Source organism: Diceros bicornis, chromosome 4 (genome assembly GCF_020826845.1).
Source record: "Diceros bicornis minor isolate mBicDic1 chromosome 4, mDicBic1.mat.cur, whole genome shotgun sequence".
Taxonomy (NCBI): Eukaryota; Metazoa; Chordata; class Mammalia; order Perissodactyla; family Rhinocerotidae; genus Diceros; species Diceros bicornis.
In genome coordinates this window covers 86737525-86764665 of record NC_080743.1, presented here as the reverse complement: position 1 = coordinate 86764665, position 27141 = coordinate 86737525, and the positions used below count along the sequence as shown (strand labels likewise).

Genomic DNA, 27141 nt, shown 5'->3' with positions numbered 1-27141 from the left:
TATGAAAGAAGTAATTTAAAAGGACCCTGAGAGTAGGGTAGACTTGGCTGAGGTGCAATAGTGGCTAAATTTGGGATGTCCATTAAGCATCATAAGAATAATGAACTCTAAGTGGAGTAAAAGATGGAAAACAGCACCAAGAAGTCAGGAAGAGACCAGTTTTGCCAACTTCTTCCTGGTCTTTTTCGATACAGTCCCTACCTTGCTCCCTGCTCCCCCCCTTGCCTTGCCCTGCCCTTAAGGTTAAGGACAGGTAGGAGAAGAGAGCTCAGGCAGCTAGAGTAAACAGGATCCAAGTGATGCTTATGCAGGGCAGTGCAGCAATGGGAAGTTGTCCTCCAGAGTATTTTGATGTGCCTGGCCATAGCCAAGGGCAATTTTGAAAGAACTGTACTGGCCATTATGGCTTTAGACTCTTACCTACTTTGCCAGTTTCCAATGTTAATCAGTAAAAGTATATGTATGTGTGTGTAGATATGTGTGTGCACGTATACACACACCTGATGGGTTTATACATTCACATTTATAGTTTCAATGTCCAGCAATAGAAAGCAATTGCAGAAAGGGCTTAATCTATTGCCATTTCAGGACTCTACTTATGCATCCATCATGCAAGGTTCTATTTTCTACAATTATGCATCTTTAGAAGGTGTAGTTCTCTTGCTATTTGTGCATAACTTTCTTGTTTAATCACTGTGTTCATAACATACTCAAAGTTCAGTTTCTTTCGATTTCTAATTGCTTATCTTCACTAGGTAAGTGGAAGCATAATTAATTTCTTTTAATCACTCTACCAGTGAATACTAAATGAATGTCTCTAGCCCTATTTCCAATTAACTAATTAAAAATATTTATTGAGCTCCTATTATGTCCCATTCACTGTTGTAGGCACTGGGAACACAGAAGTGAGCAAGACAGAGAAGGTCCCAGATGTTATAAATCTTACATTTTAGTGGTAGGGGAAGTAATAAGCAAATAAATATATTTAACAGGCAGTGATAAGCGCTCTGAAAAAAAAAGCAGAATAAGAGTCTAGAGTGATGTGGGGTGCTATTTTAGATAGAGAGGACAAGGAAGGACTCTATGAGAAAGTATGTTTACACAGAGATCTGGGGGAGATTCTAGGATAGCCATATAACCCAAGCTGAGCAAATCAGCACCCATCGCCCTCCTGGTCTGAAAGTAAGCATGTCACTCAAGCCAAGCCAATTAAGAGTTTTCTCTCAGGATTTTAAAAAATGGAGCTAGGGGAGGGAAATGTGTGTACAGAGAAGGCCCTTTCCTCTCTGATCAATAGAAAATGGTATAGTGAAATAAGACAGACACAAAAGGACAAAAGGACATTATTGCACTTTTATGAAGTACTTACAGTAGTCAAATTCATAGAGAGAGAAAACAGAATAGTGGTTACTAGGGGCCGGGGAGGGAGGAATGGGGAGTTATTGTTTAATGGGTACAGAATTTCAGTTTGGGATGGTGATGAAGTTCTGGAGATGGACAGTGGTGATGTTTGCACAACAACGTGGATATACTTAATGCCACTGAACTACACACTTAAAAATGGTTAATTTTATGTATATTTTACCACAATTTAAAAAAAAAAAGAAAAGAAAAACTAAAAGGTGTGAGCCAAAAATTGTAAGTGGCAACATTCCTCACTTCTTGGAGAAAACCTCTCTGCAGCAGGAGAGAATGAAGTATTCAAAGAAAAAAGCAGCAGGGAGAAACGAAGAGGGAATGAGAGTCTCTGGTTCTTGTCATTCCAACTCTAGCCTTGCCTTTCTCAGTTAGGTGAGGCAAAAACAACAAAATACTCCCCAAATGTGATCTGCCTGTCACTTACAAACAACAGTTCTCACTAATACAGAACACAAGGCAATTTATGACCTGAGCCTTGGTCATCTTTCCAACTCCTTCTCCTCCCAATTTTGTGACTGCAAATTCCCAATTAGAATACCTATTGCGAGGCTGGTCCCATGGCTTATCGGTTAAGTGCGCGCGCTCCACTACTGGTGGCCCAGGTTCAGATCCCGGGCGCGCACCGATGCCCCGCCTGTCAGGCCATGCTGAGGTGGGGTCCCACATACAGCAACCAGAAGGATGTGCAACTATGACATACAACTACCTACTGGGGCTTTGGGGAGAAAAAAGGAAAAAAAGGAAGAGGATTGGCAATAGATCTTAGCTCAGGGCCAGTCTTCCTCAGCAAAAAGAGCAGGATTGGCATGGATGTTAGCACAGGGCTGATCTTCCTCACAAAATAAAAAAGAATACCTGTTGGACTCCCATAGCTATAAACGCTCTTCACTCTGCTTGAAAACTATCCTCCAACCTTTCAAAGATAGTGTCTTAAGAAAATATTTTCAGATTCATCTTTTATATATTTGAGCATTTTAAATAGTCTTATTTTATAGTCCCTATATTTCTTTTACTTGAGTTCACTGAGAGGAGGCAGGGTGATGCTACACATGATGTCTGTTGTGCGGCTTGAGATTTGCTTATTGTTGATTGCTTCCTGTGTGCTTTATAATCTTGGACTGTAAATTCATTTTAAGTGGGCCTTTATCTGTGAAAAGTTCTGTGCTGTGTTCCCTGGATTGAAGATCTGTCCCGTCAGAAAGATTTCGCTTTTATTTCTGCCAGGCATTGCAGAGATATTCAGTCTGAGATCCTTATATTAATTTCTTAGCTTGGAGATTTTTGAACACGTAAGCAGTGTAAATTTTAAAAAAGCAAACATCTCTCCCACTCTACCTCCCACTCCTGGGCTTGGAGCACAGGCCAAGACAAACTCTCCATGTCAACTCCGTGTTGATGGGCAGATTTTTTTAGTATACTTTTTCCCTGATGATGGTTGACGTTTTTTGAGATCTCCACCCCATGGAAATTGAGATGGACAAATCCTTTCAGTGCAGCCCAGTGACGACACATCACTTTCTTTTTAAAGCTTTGGGTTTTTTAAAACTTTAAGGCTTACTACTTTGTTTCTTAGCTGTGTTTGTTTTGGCCCTTGGAGAGTTACCTTGCTTTTATGTAAACTCTGTTATGCATTTAAAGAGATGCTTGTTATATTTTATTCTGCATTTCTGGGTGTTGTGTGGTGGAAGAATTTTCAGATTATTTAGTCTGGAATCTTATAGGAAAAGGAAACCCTGTCAACCTTTAAGACTCAGTTCCTCTTCTTCAGGAAACCTCCACAACTCCTCAGATGGGATTTAGGTGCCCCTCTTTTCAACTACTGTGGCAGAGCATACACTATATGTACTTACCTGTCTCTTCTACTAAGACTGTAAACTTCTTGTAGGCAAGTACTATATCTTTCATTCAACGCCTATCACATTGTCTTGCATATAGTGTGTGCTTAATAAATGTTCATGAAATGAGCAAATGAATATATTAATCTTTCCTCATCAGTTTATTCTTTAATCCCTTGAGCTACCTTTTTTCTTTTACCTTAACTTCTAAAAAAAAAGTCCCCACACATTTTGTACAGTGCAGAGTATAATGCCAGACGTAATCATCCAATGAGGGCCTAAAAAATCATGAACAGGAGACTTGGTTTACAGTTAACTAAGTGCAAAATCACTACTATCGTCAGTTTGACTTCTAGATTCTTTTTTCTTCGATATGTGCACAGAACAAGTTGATCTCTCTTGAATTTATACAGATTATTTCTCTCCCCACATGTATTCTGCACTAATCCTTTATTTTTATGTCTCCATTTTATTAGTAATTATTTTCTTTAAGGACTTGTTTTTCTTCTATCTCCAGATTGAGTACCCTATCAAACATTACAAGTATACTTTTTTATTCTACAAAATGAAGTACTGATGAATAATTAAATATTTTGCTCAGAACTGATACATAGGAAACATTGTTTATTTTATTCCTTTAATATTAAGCCACTGATAACACCGCTGTTTCCCGTGCACAGAACTCTATAGCCAAGTCCTGCTTTATTTTTCTACTGCTAAATGCATTTTATTAAACTGAATCAAGAGCCATAATTCCAAGTCAAGATACATACATATTTTGCAGTCATGGAAATAACATGCTTCCTAGATGTTCTCTACGAGCACAGAATTCTCCTGAGTGTTACTCAATTTCTTTTTTGTGACCATAGAGATATTGATACTATTATTCAAATCAGAGTTGATCTACCATCTCAACCAATATTAGTTCTGCAGATACAGTAGTAAGGCAGCACAAACCATTAAAGAGTAATAACAGAGCTGCACAGGGGGATGGATTTTCCCATGTGGCTAATGAGAGATTTTATTCTTACCCAGTAATTTGGTATTTAAAATATAAATTTTATTTTAAAAATAGTACTTGAAGTGAATATATGATATAGGAGGCACTCAAGAAAATTGGTTGTGAGGAATTAAAAGTAGTGATAAAAATTATCAGTTAATATAATTTTGAATAACTTTTAATATTATTTCTAAGCTTGGAATGTATTGCCTCTCTTTATCTATAAGATCTGTAACTTTATAATAGAATATGATTAAACTAATCTGACAATTTGGAAGTTTGCAAATGTATGTTATGATTATTCTTCTAAGAATTTTTCTAGACACCTGAGTTAAGTCTTCAGCTGAAGGTTACAGGCATATTCCTTTTCTTCTTGAAAAGAAAAAAAAGGTAGATATAGTAACATCTCACTTAATTGGTATCTTTAGAGAGTGAAAAACCTGTCAGCAGCTTTTTCAAAGAATTGCAACATTGCCCTTTGAGCACACAAACATTAAAAACATCACCCATATAAACCTTCCCAACAAGTATCTTACTTCTCCTTATCATTCTACATGGAGAACATGGAAGATGATTTAACCTTTTCTTGATGATTCAGAGTTAACATCATAAACTGATGATTTCCCTCTATGTCTGGCACCAAGTAAAAGTCTGGGAATATGAGTGAGCAAAAACATCATATATTGTACATGCTATAATATAAATGATGCTTTCACAGGGTCTTCATCAAGGTATAGCTTTATATAGCCATTTGGTCTTCACTAAACAGCCCCGGACTACTTTTGCTTTTTGTTGAGTTTATTTTAGCCTTTTTTTTCACAGCTTTTCTTCATTATAGGATTATCAAATATCCTTTATTACTGTCAGTGTGCCTAAACTCCTGACATTCGCTACTTCTGCTGAGAGCTGGTAATCAGACAAGTAAGTTCCTTAAGTTGTGTCTAAAATTAGGAAATAGTCTTTGAGTGACGGTCTCACAACATGATCTGTGGTAAGCTTTATCACAGATCAGTGTATTTTATCTTATCTGGGTTTTGAACTATATTCCCGATAAGTAACCTTCAATATATGTATATTTCTTACACTACGGAAGCTTCTGTGCAAAGGGAATCTGGAGTGACAAGTAATTGAGACAAATATAAAAGCGGCACTGCTTCGGCTGAGAAGGGGAGCAACCTTGAGCCCTTGAACACTTGGCATCCTTGCCTCTCCACCAGTTGCCAGCAGCATCACCAGAAGGGGCCCCCAAAGTGCAGAGTTTGAAAATCACTTTCTAGAGACTTGAGAATGCTGGGTAACAAGCTTCTGGCTAAGTCAGATGTCACTGTTTCACTTGCTCTCTTTCTGTCTCTGGACACTTGTCTAATCCTCCACAAAACAGTGGAACATGACAAGAAAATGACTAAAAGGAAAATAATCAAAGGCAGCACTTATTGATTACTCATCCCTTTTAAGGCAACTGAGCAGATTCACATCTACAGAAATGGTCTCCAAAACAAGTTTGCTTTGGGAACTGAAGCTAAGGTGACTGCATTGACTTCAACATGTTACTAAAATTGCTGAGAGAAGGGGACTGGAATAAAACAGGCACAGTATAAGTGAGCAGTTGAAACTAAAGAATGGATAATGTATGTGCTGTGCCCACAAGGTGGTCTTCTTAGGTTCATATAATCATTCAGACTCCTAAGGCTACCACTGAATACACCTGGCTATCAGTTTATTCAGAAGGACTTCAGACAGAAACCATTCAGAACCTGCCATCAGGGCAGCGTGAGACTGGAGTCCTTGCAGGAGTTCATGTGACAGCTCGCCCCGCCGTCTAGGAGCTATCTTCTCTCCAGGAGACATAGCTCAGGAGCAAGGAGAAGAGATCCATACTGGTGGATGTGGGGTCTATCTTGGCTTAGAACCCCTGCTAACTATCTAATACACCACCTCAGTACAAACCTCCATCATGCCTTTCCTGGACTAATACAGTGACTTCATATTTGTCCCTCTCCCCCTCCCACTGCCGGCCCACTTCAGTCCATTCTTCAGACAGCAGGTAGAGCGACCTTTTCAAAAATTAAATTAGATCATATCACTACCTTGGTTTAACAACCTTCAATGGTTTCCCACTGCTCTTAAAGTCCAAAACTCTCACCATGACCTAGGAAAACAGTTTTTAAATTTTTTGGTCTCAGGGCCATTTTACAGTAAGTCTTCAAAATTACTGAGGAGCTCACATAGCTTTTGCTTATGTGGTTTAAATCTATCAATATTTACCATATTAGAAATTAAAGTTGAAAAATTTAAAAACCATTATATGTTACTACAGATAATTTTTTAAATGAAAATATATTTTTCAAAAGAAAAGAAAACATAAGAAGAAGAAGAGCATTATTTCACATTTTTGCAAATCTCTTTAATGTCTGGCTAAATAGAAAATAACTGGATATTCATATTTAGTTCTGCATTCCATCTGTTGTGATACCATGTCATGCAGCCTCTGGAAAATGCCACTGCATGCTTATGAAAGAATAAGTGTAAAAACGGCAAATAATGTCTTAATATTATTATGAAAACAGTAATGATTTTATGGATCCCCTGAAAAGATCACAAGGACTCCCAAGGATTCCCATTCCATACTTTGAGAACCACTGGGCCTAGGAAACCCTACATAATCTAACCCTGCCTAACTTTCTAATGTGATCTCATAAAATGTTCTTTCTGTGCTCCGCATGGCTGGCTCCTTCCTCATCCTTCAAGTCCCAGCCAGTCTTCTCTGTAGAGAAAGTCTTCCTTGACTACTTGCTTCAAAGAGGTTGCCTCCTATTGTTATTCCTCAGTTCAATGCCCTGGTTGTTTCTTTCATAGCATTTATTACAAATGTAGTTTAAAAATGTATTTATCTGTCATCTTCATTTGATGATGAGCTCCATAAGGGCAGGAACCATGTCTGACTTTTGACTATTACACTCATAGCACCTAGCATAGTGTCTGGCACACAGTAAACACTCAAATATTTTACTGAGTGAAAGAATAAATGAATCGTGGATTTGTACAAATATTTATCTGCCAAGGATATTCACTGCTTACATTAATTCATTAACAGGTATTTACTGAGTACCTACTATGTGCCAGGCACTGTTCTAAGTGCAGTAAATAAAAACAGACAAAAATCTCTACCCTAGTTTTGAAGGAAGGGGATATAGGAAATAAACTAAGTGAAATCCATAATATGTTAGATGATGATAATTGCTATAGAGAAAAATAAAGCAGGAAAGGATAGAGAACTCTGGAGGCAGGGTAGAATGATTTCAATTTAAAATAAGGTAGTCAGCGTAGGCCTTACTGAAAAGATTACTGGTAGTGAAAAACCTGATGGTGGTGAGGGAACAAGGTGTATGACTATCTGGGGAGAAAGCTACAGAGGGAGCAAGACGAGCAAGTAGAAAGGCCCTGAAATGGTTATGTGCCTAGCATTTAAAGAGGGGCCAGTGTGTGGCTGGAGCAGAGTGAACAAGTTAGATCAGTAATAGGGGACGAGGTGTGAGAGGTAACAGAGGGCCAGACAGCAAAGGGCCTTGTAGGCCATTGTAAGGATTTGGGATTTATTTTGAATTCAATGGGAGGTCACTGGAGGGTTTTGAGAAGAGTAGTAACTTGATTTTATCTATGGGTTAAGAGGATCACTCTGGCTGCTAGGTTGAGAACAGACTGAAGGGTAGCAGGAAGACCAGGTAGGAGGAAGCTTATTTCAACCATCCAGATAAGAAATGATGGGGGCTTGCGCCAAAGTGCTAGTGAGAAGTCATAGATTCTAGACATAGTATGAAGGTAGAAGGAATAGGATTTGCTGATACATTGCATATTAATGTAAGAAAAAGAAAGAAATTAAGGATTCCACCAAGAATTTGGCCTGAGCAACAAGGATGTAATTGCCATTAACTAAGATGGAAAAGACATGGGGAGAAGCAGGTTTTGTGGGTAAGATCAGAAGTCTGGTTTTGGACACATTAAATTTGGGATGTCTATCAGACATGCTAAGAGAGATGTCAAGTAGGCAGTCAGATATATGGGTCTGAAGTTCAGGAGACAGGTATCAGCTGAAGATATAAATTTGAGATTTGTGAGCATATGTTTAAAGCCCAGAGACTGGACGAGATCACCAAAGGATTGGGTACAGAGAAAAGAAGAGATCCAAGGATCAACTCTTCCACTCTGTTAGACAGCTCTTTCATACTTTCTCCGAAAATGTAGTGTGATTGTTCAGCAGCACTGAGGGCCCACTTGAGATTAGTGATTATAAACCTGAAGTGAGCACAGCTGTGTATTTTTCTACTGTCATGTTTAGCTGCATAGGTACAGACATGGAAGAGTAGGAGAATTAATTTAAATACCTATTTTCTGAAAGTCTACTACATACCAGGGACATAATGATAAATAAATCAGTTATAGTCTTTGCCTTCATGGAGTTTACAATCTAGCTTATAAATTGCAAAAGAGAGCAAACATCTTAACAGTAGAATGGCTACAATATGATATACTTATATGACAGAATACTAGGCAGCCATTAGAAATTACGTTAAAGAAGAATTTCTATGGATATGAGAAGATATTCATGATAAGTAAATAAAGTAGGTTATAAAACTATGTACAGTATGATCTCATTTTTGTTTTTAAAATGTGTTATCTACCTGTAAAAAAAATAAGGAAAGTATCAGAAGTGGTAACAGAGATTATCTCGAGGCTAAGATCATGGATGACTGAAATATTTTTCTTTATACTATTTGCATTTTGTAAAAATTTTTAAAATATATTGATATTACTTTTGTAATAAGAAAAAGTTAGTATTTACTTGTATTCTCTGTGAATACTATCTATATGTTTACAAACATTTTTCAGATATTATAATTACTACTTAGCTATTTCCAATAAAAATTGATCAAACCAATTAAAATCATGCTTACTTATAAAGCATGATTTTACAATTACAATAGCTCTTTACAATTACAAGCATGATAGGGTTACCTCCCACCCCACCCTCTGTTTCTTGTTTGCCATCTTCCTCAGATCACCATATCTAATTTGGGGTTTGGAGTTCAGATGCTGTGGGTTGAAGTGTTCATGTGTTTAATGTGAAATATTGAGATTTTTCATCTCTCAACTTAGAGCATGTCCACCCAGAAATCAATTAGAGCAGGGACAGGAACATAAGAACCATGACTCCAATCACAAAATTGATTTGCAAGTGGGGAATAGAAAGACAAGAGGACAACCAGGTTGTCTTCTAATCCCATTATCTTTTCTGTCTTCCAAGAGCACTAGAGAAAAGGAGCAGGCTTTAAAAAGACATCAAGAATTTTCCTCAATTCTGAATTGTTTACATGTCTAAGTACCTTGATGTGTCTAAAGAATAGGTATTTGGGTGACACAGAGAAAGGACGACTATTTTAAATTACTCTCTAATCAAATTGTAGTCTTTAGGGACCCAAATGTAAATTCTTCTTCTTTTATTACCTTTTGTATGCCTAGTACATAATAAGCACTCAAGAAATGTTCAACCAATGAACTCTTTATGATTCACTAACATAAAGCCTGTTCCGTTTTTAATCACTATTAATAATTATTTTAAATCAACTACTCTATTACAATACTCTTAATATTATGATTACGATGCTTTAACAAAACACATCATCTTGCATTTGCAAAATCTTACCTCTATTATCCCTCTGTGTGTTAAAGCGGAATTTGTATTAAAGCAAGAATATGACTCCAAACATTTTTTTTGTGTGTGTGTGAGGAAGATCAGCCCTGAGCTAACATCTGTGCTAATCCTCCTCTTTTTGCTGAGGAAGACTGGCTCTGAGCTAACATTTATTGCCCATCCTCCTCCTTTTTTCCCCCTCTTTCTCCCCAAAGCCCCAGTAGATAGTTGTATGTCATAGCTGCACATCCTTCTAGTTGCTGTATGTGGGACACGGCCTCAGCATGGCCAGAGAAGCGGTGCCTCTGTGCGCGCCCGGATCCGAACCCGGGCCGCCAGTAGCGGAGCGCGCGCACCTAACCGCTAAGCCACCGGGCTGGCCCCCAAACATCTTTTCTTGGTAACCTCAAAATAGGATATAGGAACCCAAACTATAGTCTTTACAAACATTCTGTTTTAAAATATATTACAAAGAATAAATGGAATTGAATGTCAAGAATGAGTAAGTGAAAGCTTTTACTCATCTGGTTTACAACTTATATCAGCTAATTTTTCTAAATTTAAGTTGATTAAATTTTTTGGTTGTTTCATTTCAAATGACGACACTAGAAGAGGGTTGTTTGTCATGGTTATTTATGCTTTTCCTTTCTGTTTTAGCTTAAAAGAAATGTTCAAATTTAATAAATATAGAGTTGTTATAAACAGCAGCAAAACAATTCCACTACATAAAAATTGGTCATACATTTGAAATCTTTGTAAGGGATTATGCATTAGGGTAAAATTAAAATACTCGATTGAATTAAAAATAAACAAAATCACATAATAAAGTTAAAATGTAGAAGAATTCAACCATGCTTAAAATTCAAACTACAAAAGCATAGAAACATGCAACTCCTACACCATAACTCCATATCCTTTCTGTTTCCAAATAAATAATAAAAATACATAAGCAACATGATAAAATAATACAGGAAATTTAAAGATCCAGATTCTCAAGTAAGAAAAGGAAAAACGCACCCACGATCACCCTGTGATTCTTTACCATTCCTTTTAAAGTGGCAAAGAAGCATGGAAGCCCCCCTCCATTGGGCCTGCTCCTCTGTTCTGACTCTTGCAGGACTCTAAACTATCATTCATCACTCTGAGATTGGGTTCAAAGCAGCCACTCTTCATTATAGCTTTAAGTAGAACCTTGAGCCTTCACAATCCTTACTTAAAACTTTCTCTCATCCCCCTTCATCCTTTACCTTGTGTTATTTATGAACACGTCTGTGTTCTCCTGCTCTTTTGAAGGTAAGAACCATGGCATAGTTTAACTTGATAGAGCCCTATTTTCCTTTATCCGTTGTATCTAGCACAAAACTTTACATGAAATAAGTTAAATAAGACTAAAGAAAAATAAACTACTTGCAGGAAAACCAAATATAGCTATACCTCACTAATTCAGGCACTTGATTTTTGGCATTCTCAAGTGCTTGGAATAGGGCCCAAAGTAAGGGGGAAAAGTGCTGATAAGGACCACATTGAACATATTGTGCCTAGCTGGCTCACTGTACAGAAGGATTCTTCCAGCTGGTTTGAGAAAGCAATGAGACGCCAGTCCTTGCCTATGACATATGAGATGCAACAGGAGGCAGAAGAGACATGGAAAGTGAAAAGTGAAGGAAAGCAAGGAGTAGAGAGCAGAAATGGTAAGAGGGCAGCAGAGCCTAATGGTAATTAGAAGAAAAAATGGGGGCAGCAGTAGTAGCAGCCAGCAGAAATTAGAAGCTGTGACAGAAGGGGCAAGTTGTGGACATTTTAGACCACAGAGAAAAGCCAGCCATAAAAAGGGCTGGGCTGCATGCCAGCCAGTAGATTTTAGCAATCTCAAGAGAGAAGGAGAAGCTTTGGCCCTATGCTTCACACCATCTATAAATACCTATGGTATAGTAAAATGACTGAAGAAGGAAGCAATGAAGTACAGAATATGTTTTAGGAAAAAATATTTTACAGAAAAACAGTTAAAAAATAAAAAGCAGAATGTAACTGTTCACCTATTGGAAACCAACACAAATCTAGAATGTTTAACTTTCCAAAAGGTGCTAGATAGTTGAGAGTTTATTACAGTAAGGAAAGAAAAAGGAACAAACTGGTTGAATACCTATTGTGTGCCAGAAATTTTATGAACCTCATTTCTTTTAATCCTCACAACCTGTTACATAAATATTTTTATTCCCATTTTCAAGCTGAGTAAAATTACTTTTTACTAAGAGATTATATATAACTTGCCCAAGGTCCTCGGCCCTTTCTGACATCAAAATCCATGTTTTCTCGGGGCTGGCCTGGTGGCATAGTGGTTAAGTGAGCGCGCTCCGCTGCGGCGGCCCGAGGTGCGCAGGCCCGGATCCTGGGCGCGCACCAACATACTGCTTGTCAAGCCATGCTGTGGTGGCGTCCCATATAAAGTAGAGGGAAGATGGGGATGGTTGTTAGCCCAGGGCCCATCTTCCTCAGCAAAAAGAGGAGGATTGGCAACAGATGTTAGCTCAGGGCTGATCTTCCTCACAAGAACAAAAAAAAATCCATGTCTTCTTAACTATACTAGGCTACTGAAAAAGGAGCAACACAAATACAAGTAAGGAGAAATGTGTTAAAATTTTAATTTTTGCAGGTTAAAGACAATAGGTAGCCTAAGTTACAGTCTCACGTACAGCATGATTATGTAATTCCTATTACCCATAATCTCAAAATTTGACACATCACATTCAGAGAGTGACTAATCTTACTCTTCAGGACTACACACTTATCTCTACTTCTCCTCGACTGATTGCTGTACTTTTTCAAGTAAGCATATTTTGAGACGCTCAGTCTATATATTTTTAATAATTAACTTACTAAAATGGTCTAGCATTCAGTTATGTACATAGGATAACAGAGCAAAACTGCTTTCTCTTCTGAAGGGTGTTTTGCTTCCTGCATTTCTGCTCTATAATACTATACAGTAAAAACTCAATCCACCTCAATCCACTCTATTCTAAATCTGTTTACAATAAATAATCAGACATACAATGGAGAAATCCAAGAAATTATTCTTTCCGTTCATACTCATTCACTCTTCACTTTCACAATGAAAATTTTCAGAGTCTGCTAGGTCCACAGAACAGCTTCCCATCCACAGAGGGTGCTATGAAATAGGCACTTTGATTTGTTGTTGGTAGGAGCATAAATCAGTATAACACTTAGAAATAGTTCATTGCCTCTGGTTTAGCACTTCTGGAATCTATTTTAAAAAATACTTCAAATATTTTAAAAGCTTTATGAAACAAGGGTTCATTTCAGTACTATCTACAATAACAAAAAATTGGAAACAATTTAATATCCAACAACATAGGAAAAGTTAACAATACATAAGTTGAGTTGATTATTATGCAGCAATTTAAAATGATGGTCATAAAGTATTTATAACTTAGAAAATCATCCCAATATTATTAGGGTAATATGGAGGAATAAAAAATGTTTTTATAGTAAGAGTTCAACTAGGTAAAGCAAGCAAAGAAACAAAATCCCCCATGGTATATTGAAAACATTTTTAAAAATCTACTACAATGTAAATAATAGGTATAAGTCCATGTAGTTTTTTTCTTCTTTTTATGTCTCTATATATTCTAAGATTTCTATTATGAGAGGTACTATCTTTATAATGGAAAAATAAAACACCCTGAATTTTTCAAAGTTACATTGTTTTACAATATAGCCAAGTCTGGCCTGTAGCAGCTCCCTGAAAACTAGCTGGAAATTTAGAATTCTGAAGCTAAAATTTTAGAAATCCATTTGAAGTTGAGAGACATGGTAAGAATATCAGATGAGAGAAATAGGTATCAAATACTGACAGGCTAGATCAGTGGAATCTAACAAGATGAAATTTAACAGAGATAATATAAGATCCTGTACTAAGGACAAATAGTCACAAACTACAGTGTGGAGGAAATATCTTAGGAGAAGCATAAATAGACCATGCAGGGGCTTTAGTAGGCGGTAAGCTCAGTCAGTAGCTTGTTTGATGTAGCTACTCCAAAACAAATTAAATTTTAGAAATGTATTAATAGTTGGATAATGTTAGAATGAGGAATGGATAACGTTAGAAGTGATAGTACCTGTGGCAGGCAGAATTCTAGGATTACCCCCAATGACCGATATCCTTGTAAAATCCCCTCCCCTTGAGTGTAAGTGGGACCTGTGAATATGACAGAACACCACTTCCATGGTGGAGGATAGAGATGGAACGGAAAGAGCTAGCCTTAAAGAAGCAAACAGCTGTGTTAACCACGTTGTGAACTACCTATGGAGACGAGTGGCCTCTAGAAGCTGAGGGCCTCAGTCCTACAACCACAAGTAACTGAATTCTACCAATAATCTGAATGAACCTTGAAGAGGACACCAAGCTCCAGATGAGAACACAGCATGGTTGGCACCTTGAATGCAGCCTTGAAAGATCCTGAGCATAAGACCCAGATAAGCCAGGCCTCAGCTCCTGACCCCTGGAGCCTGTAAGATAATAAACATGTATTGTTTTAAGTTGCTGAATTTGTGGTAACGTGTTATGCAGCAATAAAAATCTAATACAGTGCTATTCTCTGTTTGGGTCAGAGGATTCCTGCAGTGTTTGGAGTATTGAATCTGGGTGTAAAATGGTAAAAGGTACACATAAAGAGCTTGAAAAAGGCTTTAGTTGGATGGTGAAACAATTTTAAATCATGTCATGTTAGGTATGAAAGAGAAAATGTCTGAAAACAGAGGAATTAAGTTTGCTTCTATATGGTTACACAGTGTAGAACTAGGAAGAGTGTGAGAAAATTATAGGGAATCAGATACTTAATTTTCTAATAGAAAGATGTTTCTAAACATAAAAAAACTGCTTTAAAATTCCTTGAATTCCCTATCTCTGAAACTTTTCAAGCTTAGAAAGATGATTAGTAGGCGTAGTATAGAGAGAATCTAAGCATTTCTAAGTGGTCTGATTAATAACCTTTAAAGACTGTCTCTTTCTTAGGCATTTGCATCTTTAAATACTGCATGTGAATAAAGAGGTACTTTCTATTACAGTATGAAAATATGCAGTGCCTGGTATATTACAGGCAGCTAGTAAATATTTGTTGAATGAATAAATGCACAAATGAAAAAATAATGAAAGAAAGAGATGAAGATATTAATATGCTAACACCTAATTATCTTTTAATTTTTTGCGGGGGTAAATTAACAATAAAACCTTGATGATAATAAGGAAGGCTGCAGCTATCTCTGGAAGAAAGAACTACAGTAGTTCCCCCTTATCTGCAGTTTCGCTTTCCATGGTTTCAGTTACCCACGGTCAACCACAGTTCGAAGATATTAAATGGAAAATTCCAGAAATAAACAATTCATAAGTTTCAAATTATGTACCTATCTGAGTAGGGTGATGAAATCTTGTGCCATCCCGTCCAGGATGTGAATCATCCCTTTGTCTGAAAGGGATGCCTGAAATCTCGGATAGTACCAAACCCTATATATACTATGTTTTTTCCTATACATACATACCTATGATAAAGCTTATAAATTATAAATTAGGCACAGTAAGAGATTTACCAACAAAACTAATAATAAAATAGAACAATTGTAACAATATACTATACTAAAAGTTACCGTAGGTCTTAGCAACCTCGGCATACAATTTTTTTCTTCCGGTTTTAGTCCTGGCACCACCACTCTCACTACTCTCAGTCCATAAGATAAAGTGAAATGATTAATCCTCAGGTTTAGGCTGAGCTGGGAGGCATGTTAAGGCAAGAAGTGTAGGATCAGGATTGAGGAAACGGGAAATGTTAAGAATTAATGATCTAGAGAAATTTCAGAATTTGAGGTCTTGACAGGACCTTGAGGAAGCAAGGTCCAACATATCAGTGTACAAGTAAGTTAAATGGAGCATAAGTGAGTGTCGCCTGAGTTGAGAGGTTTCACAAACTGAGACCAAGGCTGGTAGGTCTCAGCGTGAATGCTGAAGGCCCTGAGGAAGACAGCATGGGACAGAACGGGGAGAGAAACTGTGAGCCATATTCTTACCCCTTCCGTTAATTACAAAATTCAGTCCAAAAAGCTATCAATTTTTAAACAGTACATGTATTTTTAACATACAAATATTGCTTATTTCTCGTCAGCTATATTCCACAACCTTCTCAACATCTACTTTCTATATTTATTCCACTGCTTATACTAAAAACTTATGACAGACTTATTGGACAATATATTAACACATAAAATCCAAATAAGCTTTGTTTTGCTCTTATAATTTTTCATTTTATATTTTTTAGTTCTCAAGTTAATAGAACAAAATATATATATTAGGAATCAAAAATATATTTGAAAATTATTCACTAAGAAGACTGTTATTTCTATCATTTAAAGGTGAAGAGGCAAAATATTTCCTGAGTTTTTATTTGCTTTAGGATGTTGCAAGAGCAATGTCACTCCCACTTAACTTATTTTCTAACTTTTACCTGATTTTAGTTAATTCATTTCACCTTATGTGAAGTCAGCTTTAAAAAAGAGTTCAACTCTTCAGTTAATACCTCCTCATTTATCTGTGAGCTTCTCTCTCATCTCATTTTCCCCTGAAATAAAACCACTTCCTATTCTTTTTTTTGTGTGTGTGAGGAAGATCAGCCCTGAGCTAACATCCACACCAATCCTCCTCTTTTTTTTTTTTTTTTTTGCTGAGGAAGACTGGCCCTGGGCTAACATCTGTGCCCATCTTCCTCCATTTTATATGGGACGCGGCCACAGCATGGCCTGCCAACCGGTGCGTCGGTGCGCGACAGGGATCCGAACCCGGGCGGCCAGCAGCGGAGCGTGCGCACTTAACCGCTAAGCCACGGGGCTGGCCCCAACCACTTCCTATTCTTTTTAGCTCCTCTTTTTATCCCTCAAAAGATTTTAATAACACTTCAAATTCCCTTCAGCTTTTCCTCTGTCACTGTAAAACTGATTTTTATTTTATTTTATTACTATTTTTTTTGGTGAGGAAGATTGGCCCTGAGCTAACATCTGTGCCCATCCTCTTCTATTTTGTATGTGGGATGAGTGATGCGTAGGTCTGCCCTCAGGATGTGAACCTGCAAACTCTGGGCCGCTGAAGTGGAGCATGTGAACATAACCACTACACCACTGGGCTGGCCCCCTGATTTTTATTTTTGAAGTCAAGTCTTTAAGCTATCTTAAAATCATATCAAGTATTTTTCTATTTGTAGTCTCCTCATCCCCCATTCCCTCTCCCCAACAACTGAATAATTTTGATATGATCAACCAGGCTATGTAACAATAGTGCAACCAAAGATGTTCCAATCCTCCTCAGTGACACCTAATTTTAATGTTTCCTCTCAGCACTCCTTAACCTATTAACGGACCCTAATGCAAATTTTCCTTTTGGTATCTGGGAAGTTAATTCATATCTCCTGCTGCTGTAACTCAAATACAAATTCTTTATCAATTCGTATCTGAACTGACACAACGGTGTCTTCACTGGTATTCCTCCCTATTGCCTTTCTCCCCAGTAACAGTGTACTGTCACTGGATTAATCACTCTAAAAAAATCCATTATGTTACTCCTTTTCAAAACACACACACACACAGGTCCAAATTCCTTAATCTGAGCAACATAGCTTCCGTGGTCCGGCTCCACTTGATCCAATTATTCTTCATTATAAACACGTATCTTAGATTGAGCGTTTCTCCTGCCTATCTTATCCCCACCTCAGTGGCCATCAAATATCACCTAGCCTTTACAGTTCATGACAGGCCACAATTCCCTCTTGAAGATGTCTCTGACTGTGGCTCATACTAATCTCTCCCTTTTTCCCTCCATTACTGCTCCCAAAGCACTTTGAGAGTATCTCTCATTATGGAACTTGATTACATTTTGGCTCATAATTGTTCTTGTTATTTGAGTTTCTTATTGTCTCAACAGTCAGCAACCTGAGGGCAGGGACCACGGCTTATACTTCTTTTGTGTCCCTTAGCGTCTTGTAGCATCCAGGTCATGGAATGAGCATTTAATAAAAATATCTGAGTTCAATTTAACAATCTCCGGGTTGTTAGTTTTCCTGTTTGTATTGTTGATTTTATTCCTATGGTAGGTAGTCTGTGTGTTAAATTTCTAGTAATTACTCTCACCCATGATAAAAAATTCCATGAAATATATAATATAGAGATGAGTTGTAGGTATCTATTCTCATATAAAACTGAAAATAATGAATAGGTTTATTCTCAATCTGGACAGTTTTATGTCATTCTATGGCTTACATTACTTGTTAGGCATCCCTTTAATCTGGGTGTTCTGTCAGTTTTCTGCTAGATATTAAAATTTCCTGCTAATGCACTGAGATATCACTTCACACTCATTACGATGGCTATTGTCAAAAACAAAGAAAACAATAAGTGTTGACGAGGATGTAGAGAAACTGGAACCCTCGTGCATTGCTGGTGGGAATGTAAAATGGTGTAGGTGCTGTAGAAAACTGTATGGCAATTCCTCAAAAGATTAAACAGAATTACCATATGATCCAGCAGTTCCACTTCAAGGTGCATACCCAAAAGACATGAAAGCAAGTACTCAAACTGATATTTGTAAACCTATGTTCACAGCAGCATTATTCACGAGAGCCCAAAGGCAGAAACAACCTAAATGTCCATGAACAGATGACTGGATAAACAAAATGTGGTATATATATACAATGAAGTACTATTCAGCCTTAAAAAGGATTGAAATTCTGACACATGCTACATTATGGATTAACTCTGAAGACATTATGCAAATGAAATCAGCCAGGCACAAAAGGACAAATATGGTAGAGGTACCTCAAGTAGTCCAATTCATAGAGACAGAAAGTTCAATGGTGGTTTGCCTGGGGCTGGGAGGAGGGGAGCAGGGAGAGTTGATATTTAATGGGTATAGAATTTCAGCTACTGAAGATGAAAAAGTTCTGGAGATAAATGCTGGTGATGAAGGCACAACAAATTTGAATGTACTTAATGCTACTGAATCTGTTCACTTAAAAATGGTTACAATGGTTAATTTTATATTACACATATTTTACCACAATAAAAAAACTATTTTCCGATAATGGACATAAAATAACCCCCCCAAAGCCCCAAAAATCGTATGATGTGTTAAATTTGTAAGGCTTACCTTACTTTTTATTCCTTTCCCTCTGTTTACCTTCTGCTTTTTTACTTTTTATTTTGAAGAGTCACTGATTATGAGTTTAAAAACTTTCTTTCACATCTGACTTAGTTCTGAAGTGTCTATACTAATACAAATACAAGTGGAGTGTAACCTTAGTGGCCTTGCTGTCTTTTGCTACACAGGGAGATGCCTCAAGATGCTTGAGAACAAGCTGTACTCTAACTTGCAGTAATGATTTCAGGTTTATTTTTTCAGCTATTGTGAAGTCACTCTAGAATTTCACTAGAGGTGCTTTACGGGGGGGCATTTTTGTGACTTTTGGCTTTTAAGTGATTGGTGCTTTTAGTCTAACAGTACTAGCAGCAAAACCTTGGTAAAATGGCTTTAATTTTTTTTATTCTGTTCAATAAACCAACACAAATTTGTATGTGTCTATAAGTGTTTACTAATATTCATAATTAACACAAAGGATTGATAAAAAATGCAGGAAGAAAAACTTATATTTTTATATCTTTTATGTGTCCAGGAACTACGTTAGGCATTTTCACATATATAATTTAATCCTCACAGAAACCATTTGAAGTAGGTATTATTATCCTAACTTTATGAAAGTAGAAATGAGACTCTGAGAGATTATGTAATATGCCTAAATCACACAATTAGTAAGCAGTCCAATCCTAATTTGGACCTGCATCTTTCTGACCCCAAAACCCACATGAAAATGTTCAAGAGGCTATTAGAAAATATGGATCTGGAGTTGAGGAGAGAGGTCAAATATTTGAAAGACATCAGGCCAGAGAGAATAACTGAAATTGAAGGTGTTAACGGGGTAATCTAGAGAAAGTATATACAGAGAGGTGGGGTAAAGGTGGAACCTGTTGTTTAAAAAGAGCAGACAGAAGAAAACGAGCCTGATATGGAATGATCCAAAAAAGTGGGGGAAGAACAAGCCTGAAGCCAAGGGAAGAGAGCATCAAGGAGAGTGGCCAGAGGGATAAAAAGGTCAAGTAGGTAAACTGAAGTATCACCTCCTCTGAGAAGCCTGAGGCAGAAAACAGATGGCTTTCTCCCCTATGGCAGCCAAATCACTTCATGTGCATTTCTACTAGAGCTGTCACCCCACCCCCACCCCACCCCACCGTCTCACCACTACGGGTGTCTATCGTTGAGGTGACCTTACAGCACACGAAGGGCTCAGTCTTACTTGTTATAACTACCTACTGTGTCTAGATCAGAGTCCAGCTATAGCAAACGCTCAAATGCTTCCTGAATGGGCACAGGGTACTTAAACCTAGGAGGCAGTATTACAGAGGACAGAAAACAGAGGTCCTGCCTTAGGATCAGAAGCTAATAGTCTGGTTGACAGTCCAAATTACCGGATATGAGGTTCTGCTTTAGCTAACATCTTACCCTTCCCAAATGTCATTTACCTGACAGAACCTTTTCTGCTTAGCTGGATTCCTGGTTCCGGCCTTCATGGCCAAGCTTGCCCTGTTTTATCTGTAGTATTGAACACTGCATAGCAGTACTAAATATTCCAAGGTTAATACCGGATGCTAAATTGTTGAGGAGGGAAGATCTTTTAACAGGAAACAAGTCATTGTAAAAAAAATAGTAAATATTACTGGTAACTATGACAATAATTACATTCATGAGAGCCTTATTAATGCTACCAGAATGAATGTGTCCTTTTTTCCCACATATACATGTACACTTATATGTAACATATATTTGGTAATAACACCCATATTTATTGAGCCCTAATGATTTTTACTATAAACATAATACTATGTATATTTCCATGTTAATATTTAATTGCACAGTAGCGATTGTGTTTCTAGACCTCCCAGCAGGCCAGTTTTTTCCTTAGCGAATTTGGATTGATCCCCACCCTCCACACACATACCTTTCTCTGTTCTACTAAACATTATGGTAAAAGTTGCTTAAAATCTCATTGTATTAAGAGACCAGATAATGAATACTTTTCTAAAAATGTGAATATTCTATGGGATAGAGAAATCCTAATGATTAAGCAAAGACTTCCTTAAAGGAGCATTTAAAACTGTGAAATAGTGTCCTGGAGATTAGAAGTTTGCCTCTTTTTTTTTTTTTTTTGCGAGGAAGATCAGCCCTGAGCTAATGTCTATTGCCAATCCTCCTCCTTTTTTTTCCCCAAAGCCCCAGTAGATAGTTGTATGTCACAGCTGCACATCCTTCTAGTTGCTGTATGTGGGATGCTGCCTCAGCATGGCTGGAGAAGTGGTGCGTTGGTGCGCGCCCGGGATCCGAACCCGGGCTGACAGTAGCGGAGGACACGCACTCAACCGCTAAGCGACGGAGCCAGCCCCAGAAGTTTGCCTCATTTTATGCAAAAGATTTATTCTTGAAAAGTCAGGTGCACGTCAAATCATACTCTAAACACGATGGGGAATTATGGCACTCGTTGATACATCCTTTTAAACAGTGTTTTTTTACGCTGATCTTAGCCAAAAGGCCAAGAAGCAACAGCAGTATCTTTGTATTGTGTGACTAAATATCCTTTATCAGTTTAGTAAGGCAAAATGTGCAGTACTGTATTTCTCAACCTTTAAATATTCGTGCTCTCTTCAGATAAACGTAAAAATCTCACGCCCTTTAAATATTTTATAAGAAAAACTTCACACACATACAAAAATAGAAAATATGAACTTCTATATACCCATCTCCCAGATTCAACAACTATAACGATCCTGCTGTTTGCTTCATTTATTCCTTTTTTTCTTAATAATTTAAAGCAAATTCCAGACATTGTCATTTCCTCCCACATAACTCAGTATGAAACTTCAGAGCATATGAGAATTTACTTATATAATCACAACATCAAATATTCCTGATTGTGTTTTAAAAATGTCTTCTTACAGTTGATTTGTAGCAACGAGGATCCAAGCAAGGTTTACATGTTGCATATGATTGTTAGATCTCTTCACTAATTTTCCATCTAGAGCTGACCCCCTTTTTTTTAACGCCACTGACTTGTTATAGAAACAAAGTCAGTTATTCAGCAGAATGTCCCACGGTCCAGATTTGCCAATTTACTTTCTTTTGATGTCATTACATCACTATCACATGTATTTTTTATAGGTTTTATTAGATTTGGGTTCAACTTTTTTTGGTAAGAATACTTCATAAGTAGTACTCTGTGCTTCCTACTGAGAGGGTGCCTTGAAGAGCAGACGGTATTTGAGAGGGTGGGGATGGACACATGTGTGCGAGGTTATGGGTGAACATTATAGGCAAAGAAAAAACATGAGCAGGCACAGATGGAAGTAGGTAAGTACGTGATGTGTTCAAGGGAAGACCCTAGCTACACTAGCTACAGATAGGTTTTCAACACTATTCACAGCACTGTATACACAAGTTCCATCCCATTCAGCCCAGCTGAATCAGCATTTCTAGGGAGAGAGGCTCAGCTATCTTTACTTTTACAAAGTTCCTAAGGAAATTCAGATGCTTTGCCAGGTCTGAAACCCACTAGCCTGGAGAATAGTGTACACATATGTAGTCTATTCTCTGTCAAGCTCAATCGTGTTTCAGGGATGTTTGTCATGACTTACAGCAACTTCTCTCTGTTGAAGCCTCAGTTTAACCATCACCTCCTCGGGGCCGCCCCTGTGGCGTAGCAGTTAAGTGCACACACTCCACTGTTGGCAGCCCGGGGTTCAGATCCCGGGTGCACACAAACGCACCGCTTGTCAGGCCATGCTGTGGCGGCGTCCCATATAAAGTGGAGGAAGATGGGCACGGATGTTAGTTCAAGGCCAGTTTTCCTTGGCAAAAAGAGGAGGATTGGCAGCAGCACTGATCTTCCTCACACACACACTAAATAAATATTTAAGAAAAAAACAAAAAACCATCACCTCCTCAGTAAAGTCTTACTTGATCACTCTGTTCAAAGTAACAAACTTGCTTTGTTTATTTCTTAGCACTTACATGATATTGTCTTACTTGTTTATTTATTTGTTTTTGTTATGTTTCCCTCACTAGAATGTAGGCTCCCAAAGAGTGTGGACCTTGTCTGTTTCATTCACTGTGGTAATTTCAATGCTTAGAAGAGGCCTGGGTATATGAAAGGTGCACATTAAATATTCACAGAATGAATGGATCCATTTGGCCAATTTAGGAAATTCTTTTTGGAACACTCATGTAGTGTAGATAGAAACCAATAAAATTATCCTTTAAGCCTGTCTTCACTAAGAATGGGATAGTAGGTACCTTCTTTGAGAATTTCTCCTTGTCCTTTTGGATATTTTGTTTTATGACAGCTCATGTCACCTTACTGATGAAAAGGAAAAATTGGGGACAGCATTTCATAGAAGATAACTGCAACTCTGAACATCTATCTAATCAGTTCAATAATAATTTCCAAATGTACTTAATGGACTATTAAATCAGTAATTAGAAATCAAATTTTGCTATGCTGCAAAAGATGTCAAAATTATGTATGCTCAGACTAAGATATTCTAAAATTAAAATTTTATTTAATTAGCATTCCTCAGAGAAAGATATTTTAAAATTAAAATTTTATTTAATTAGTGTTCCCATAATCTATATTAAAATTTATTTGTACCCTGCTGACTTAGAAAAATATAGGCAGGGTAGGATAAACAGACAGAAAGAGCTCGTGGCAGTTTTAACAATTCAGTGACATAAAACAGTTAACAGCCAAAAAAAAAAGCCTAGGAAAAAAATGATTTAGGGTTTAAAGAGTAGGAAAAAATATGAATAGAGTGAAAAAACTTTCATATAGGTTGTTTTGTGGGGTGTTTGAAAATATTCCTTCCTTTCACCCACACTTTTGTGAGTTAAAGTTAATGGATTTCTATTGCATTCCTGTTGTCACTATTGCCAAATGCTTTCGTACGGATAAGGCAGATACCTGGTTATTTAAGGAGCAGGATAAATGGGCCAAGACAGCTTTCCCTATCCCCAATTCACCAGGGAACGTTTGAGAATTCCACCTGACAGGAGGACAGCACTGTGCTCTTAAACAATCTGCAGTTTGATCCGATTGTTCCCCAGTGGGGGAGGTAGGCCACAGCTCACTCAAGAGTCATTGATTGGATTAACAGCCTAATTCCCAACAGATGAATAGAATACTGATGTCTTGTCAGCCCAGATCACAAAAGGAAAACACAATCTGCTTCTACAGCTCAGAGATTTAACCCTCTATTTACCCTGACACTACAATTTCAGTTTTCAGTACTGTAATTTTTTCACAACTGTTTGCCTATAAATATTATCAAATGGTGGTTTTACTACCATGCACACACTTTCATCCTCTTTGAGGGTTATTTTTTAAAATGTTTAAAAACATGGACAGATTTTTACTTCAGTTTTTACTGTCCACATTAGTCTTGCTGCCTAAATTCTTTCCTGGGTTTCCTAAAGAAATATTAAATAAGCTGCTTTCTTTGGGGACCCAATAAAATAGGACATACCCTATGGGAAGAAAAGTAACAAAATTCATACATTCAAAGATAAAACTATTTTAAGCTATTTTTCTAGCATAAACAACTGATTTTATTAAGGGGAATGAATGATTGTATTAAGGGGAATAGAGTCTCAATAAATGTTAGCTTTAGTTTATTGCCCTATTCCACCTCTACTTCCCAGCCCTACTATAATTTAATAACTTTTGTGTATGGCTGTACAACTAAGAATCAAATAAAAAGGTCTTATTTCTGATACAGGTTTAAAAATAAGAACAAAAGACTTCATTCAAGTCACCTGTGAATTAGAATTCTATAATAAAGATATACGCAATGTCTTCTATAATTAGTAAAACAAAGATGCAGTGTTCCAGGCAACTTTTAATGATACTTTACTTTGTATACCTTTCTGCCTATAACCTGCCAATTTAACAAGAAAGACTGATTTTAGTCAGCTGGGAGTGAAAACAATGACGGTAGTGGCTGCACTAAGCAGTTTACGTGTGTTCTCTCATTTAATCCACCCAACCATCTTATGAAGTAGGTATTAAATTATCTCATTTCACAAATGAAGACACCGAAGCTTAGTTAGGTTAAGTAACTTCGTCTGAGGTCATATGATTTGTAAGTGGCAGAGCCAGAACTTAAATTAAGTCTCTGGCTCTAAAGCTTATACTCTTAACACTACTACTAGGTTAACACTACTACTAGGATTTTATGGGTTTCTCTACGTCTTTGTGTTCATGTGGAGATTTTTCAGTATTCTGAGGTGTCAAAATTAAGATTCAGCTCTCTCTTAAAATCTGTTATTATTCCTTTGGGAAAACATCTCAATGTGTACAAATGTCCTCTATTGGCTTTCTTTTTCTTTAGAACATTTTTTTTTCCAAGGATTTCATTATAGTCCCCTAAAACTAGCCATGTCAAAAACAGACATCTTTTCTTGCCCATGGCTTTGGAGTCACATTCAGCTTCTATCCTTTTCTTCATCTCTTACATTGTCTTTCATCAAGTAAGGTTGATTGAGTTCTCCTTCTGTACTGTAGCTCTGATTCTTTTTTCCCACAGTAATGGACCCTAGCCAGGTCCTAACCTCTAATCCACTAAGTCCTACAAGAGCCTCTCTAATAATTTATCTGGTCTCTTGTCCCTTTTGTAAGCACTGTCCTAAGCATATGAGTCTTCTATGTAAAACTTTGAAGCATATTGTAATTGTCTTCAAGTCAGATCGAAATTTCTAACTAAGAATTTCCTTAGCTTTGAACAGAATTTGGCATGTTATGGTTTTAAAAATTAACATTGTACATATAGGAAGTTTGGATCAGTTCAAATATGAGAACATATTATACAATGAATATACATTGTTTATACTATTAAATATTATATTACATTAGATTGTAATCTAATTCTTTATGGTAATATATGCTTCCATAATAGTCATGAAAGGACATTTTTGAAGAATAATTACAGGGAAGAGAATACATTTTTTGGAAAGACACAAGGAAAAAGCTCAACTAACACCAATTTAAAAAACCACTCACAAAGTATGGATGGTGTAAAAGATCTTTAACTATACTACCTAGCCTCCCACAGATCTTTCTTAATTCAGACACGTTTTTCTTTCATTTAAGAAAATAAAAGTTCACACTTATATATCATTTTACAGAACACTTTCATATATACTAACTTCTTTGAAACTAACATCCTGAACTTTCATATATATTAACTTCCTTGAAACTAACATCCTGAAGTAAGTAGGATAGGTACTGGTTGCTCTACTTTATAAATAAGGAAACTGAAGTTCAGCAGCATTGAACAACTTGCCCAAAATGATAAGTAAGCCAAACAACAGAATGAGGACTTGAATTCATGTCATCTACACAAATGGAATAAGAAACAGCAAGTTTTCTGATTTCAATACCTAATTCCCACTTCTAGAGCACACAACAGTTATTGTTGACTTTGGATAACAAAACATTAGCTACTAACATTTTAGCTAAGATCCCTTCTCCATCCTCAAATATGATCAACGTTCATTCAGTTAAGCACAAAGAAATCCAACTGAGAAAAGACAGTCTCAGTAACTGAAAATGGTAACTTTATACTAAAATAAAACAATCTAGATCAAGTGTTGAGAAGATACAAATATCATGAGCACGTTCTAAATCAAGACGGGTCCTATGAGAGGTTCCCTAGAAGCTGAAAGACCTCTAGGAGGATGATCCCCAAAGAATGCCTTTCCTCAGTATCTGAAAGAAGGGGCCATAGAATGCATGAAGCAGCAGAACTGCCTCCTCGCATGTTAAGGACTTAGAAGCACTTCCATGGTGACTAGAGACGTGATGCTCTAAGGCCACAGAAGATAGTTCATGAGCTCTCGTGATTTTTTTTTGGTCCTTCATACTGTGTGAACTCTTAAATTCAGAAGAAATTTTTATAGTCTTCAATAACATACATTGAGGAGGTAGAAATCTTTGTTCTGGATGTCCTGTCAGCTGATAATGCTGGAAACCATGGTAGGCATGTCTACTAAC

General features: G+C 37.2%; 1 protein-coding gene across 4 annotated transcripts in view; it reads right to left on the bottom strand.

Annotated features, from left to right (window-relative positions):
- ACBD6 (acyl-CoA binding domain containing 6) overlaps positions 1-27141 on the bottom strand; it is a 191253-nt gene that overhangs the window by 30288 nt on the left and 133824 nt on the right. The gene's annotated exons all lie outside the window — the stretch shown is intronic.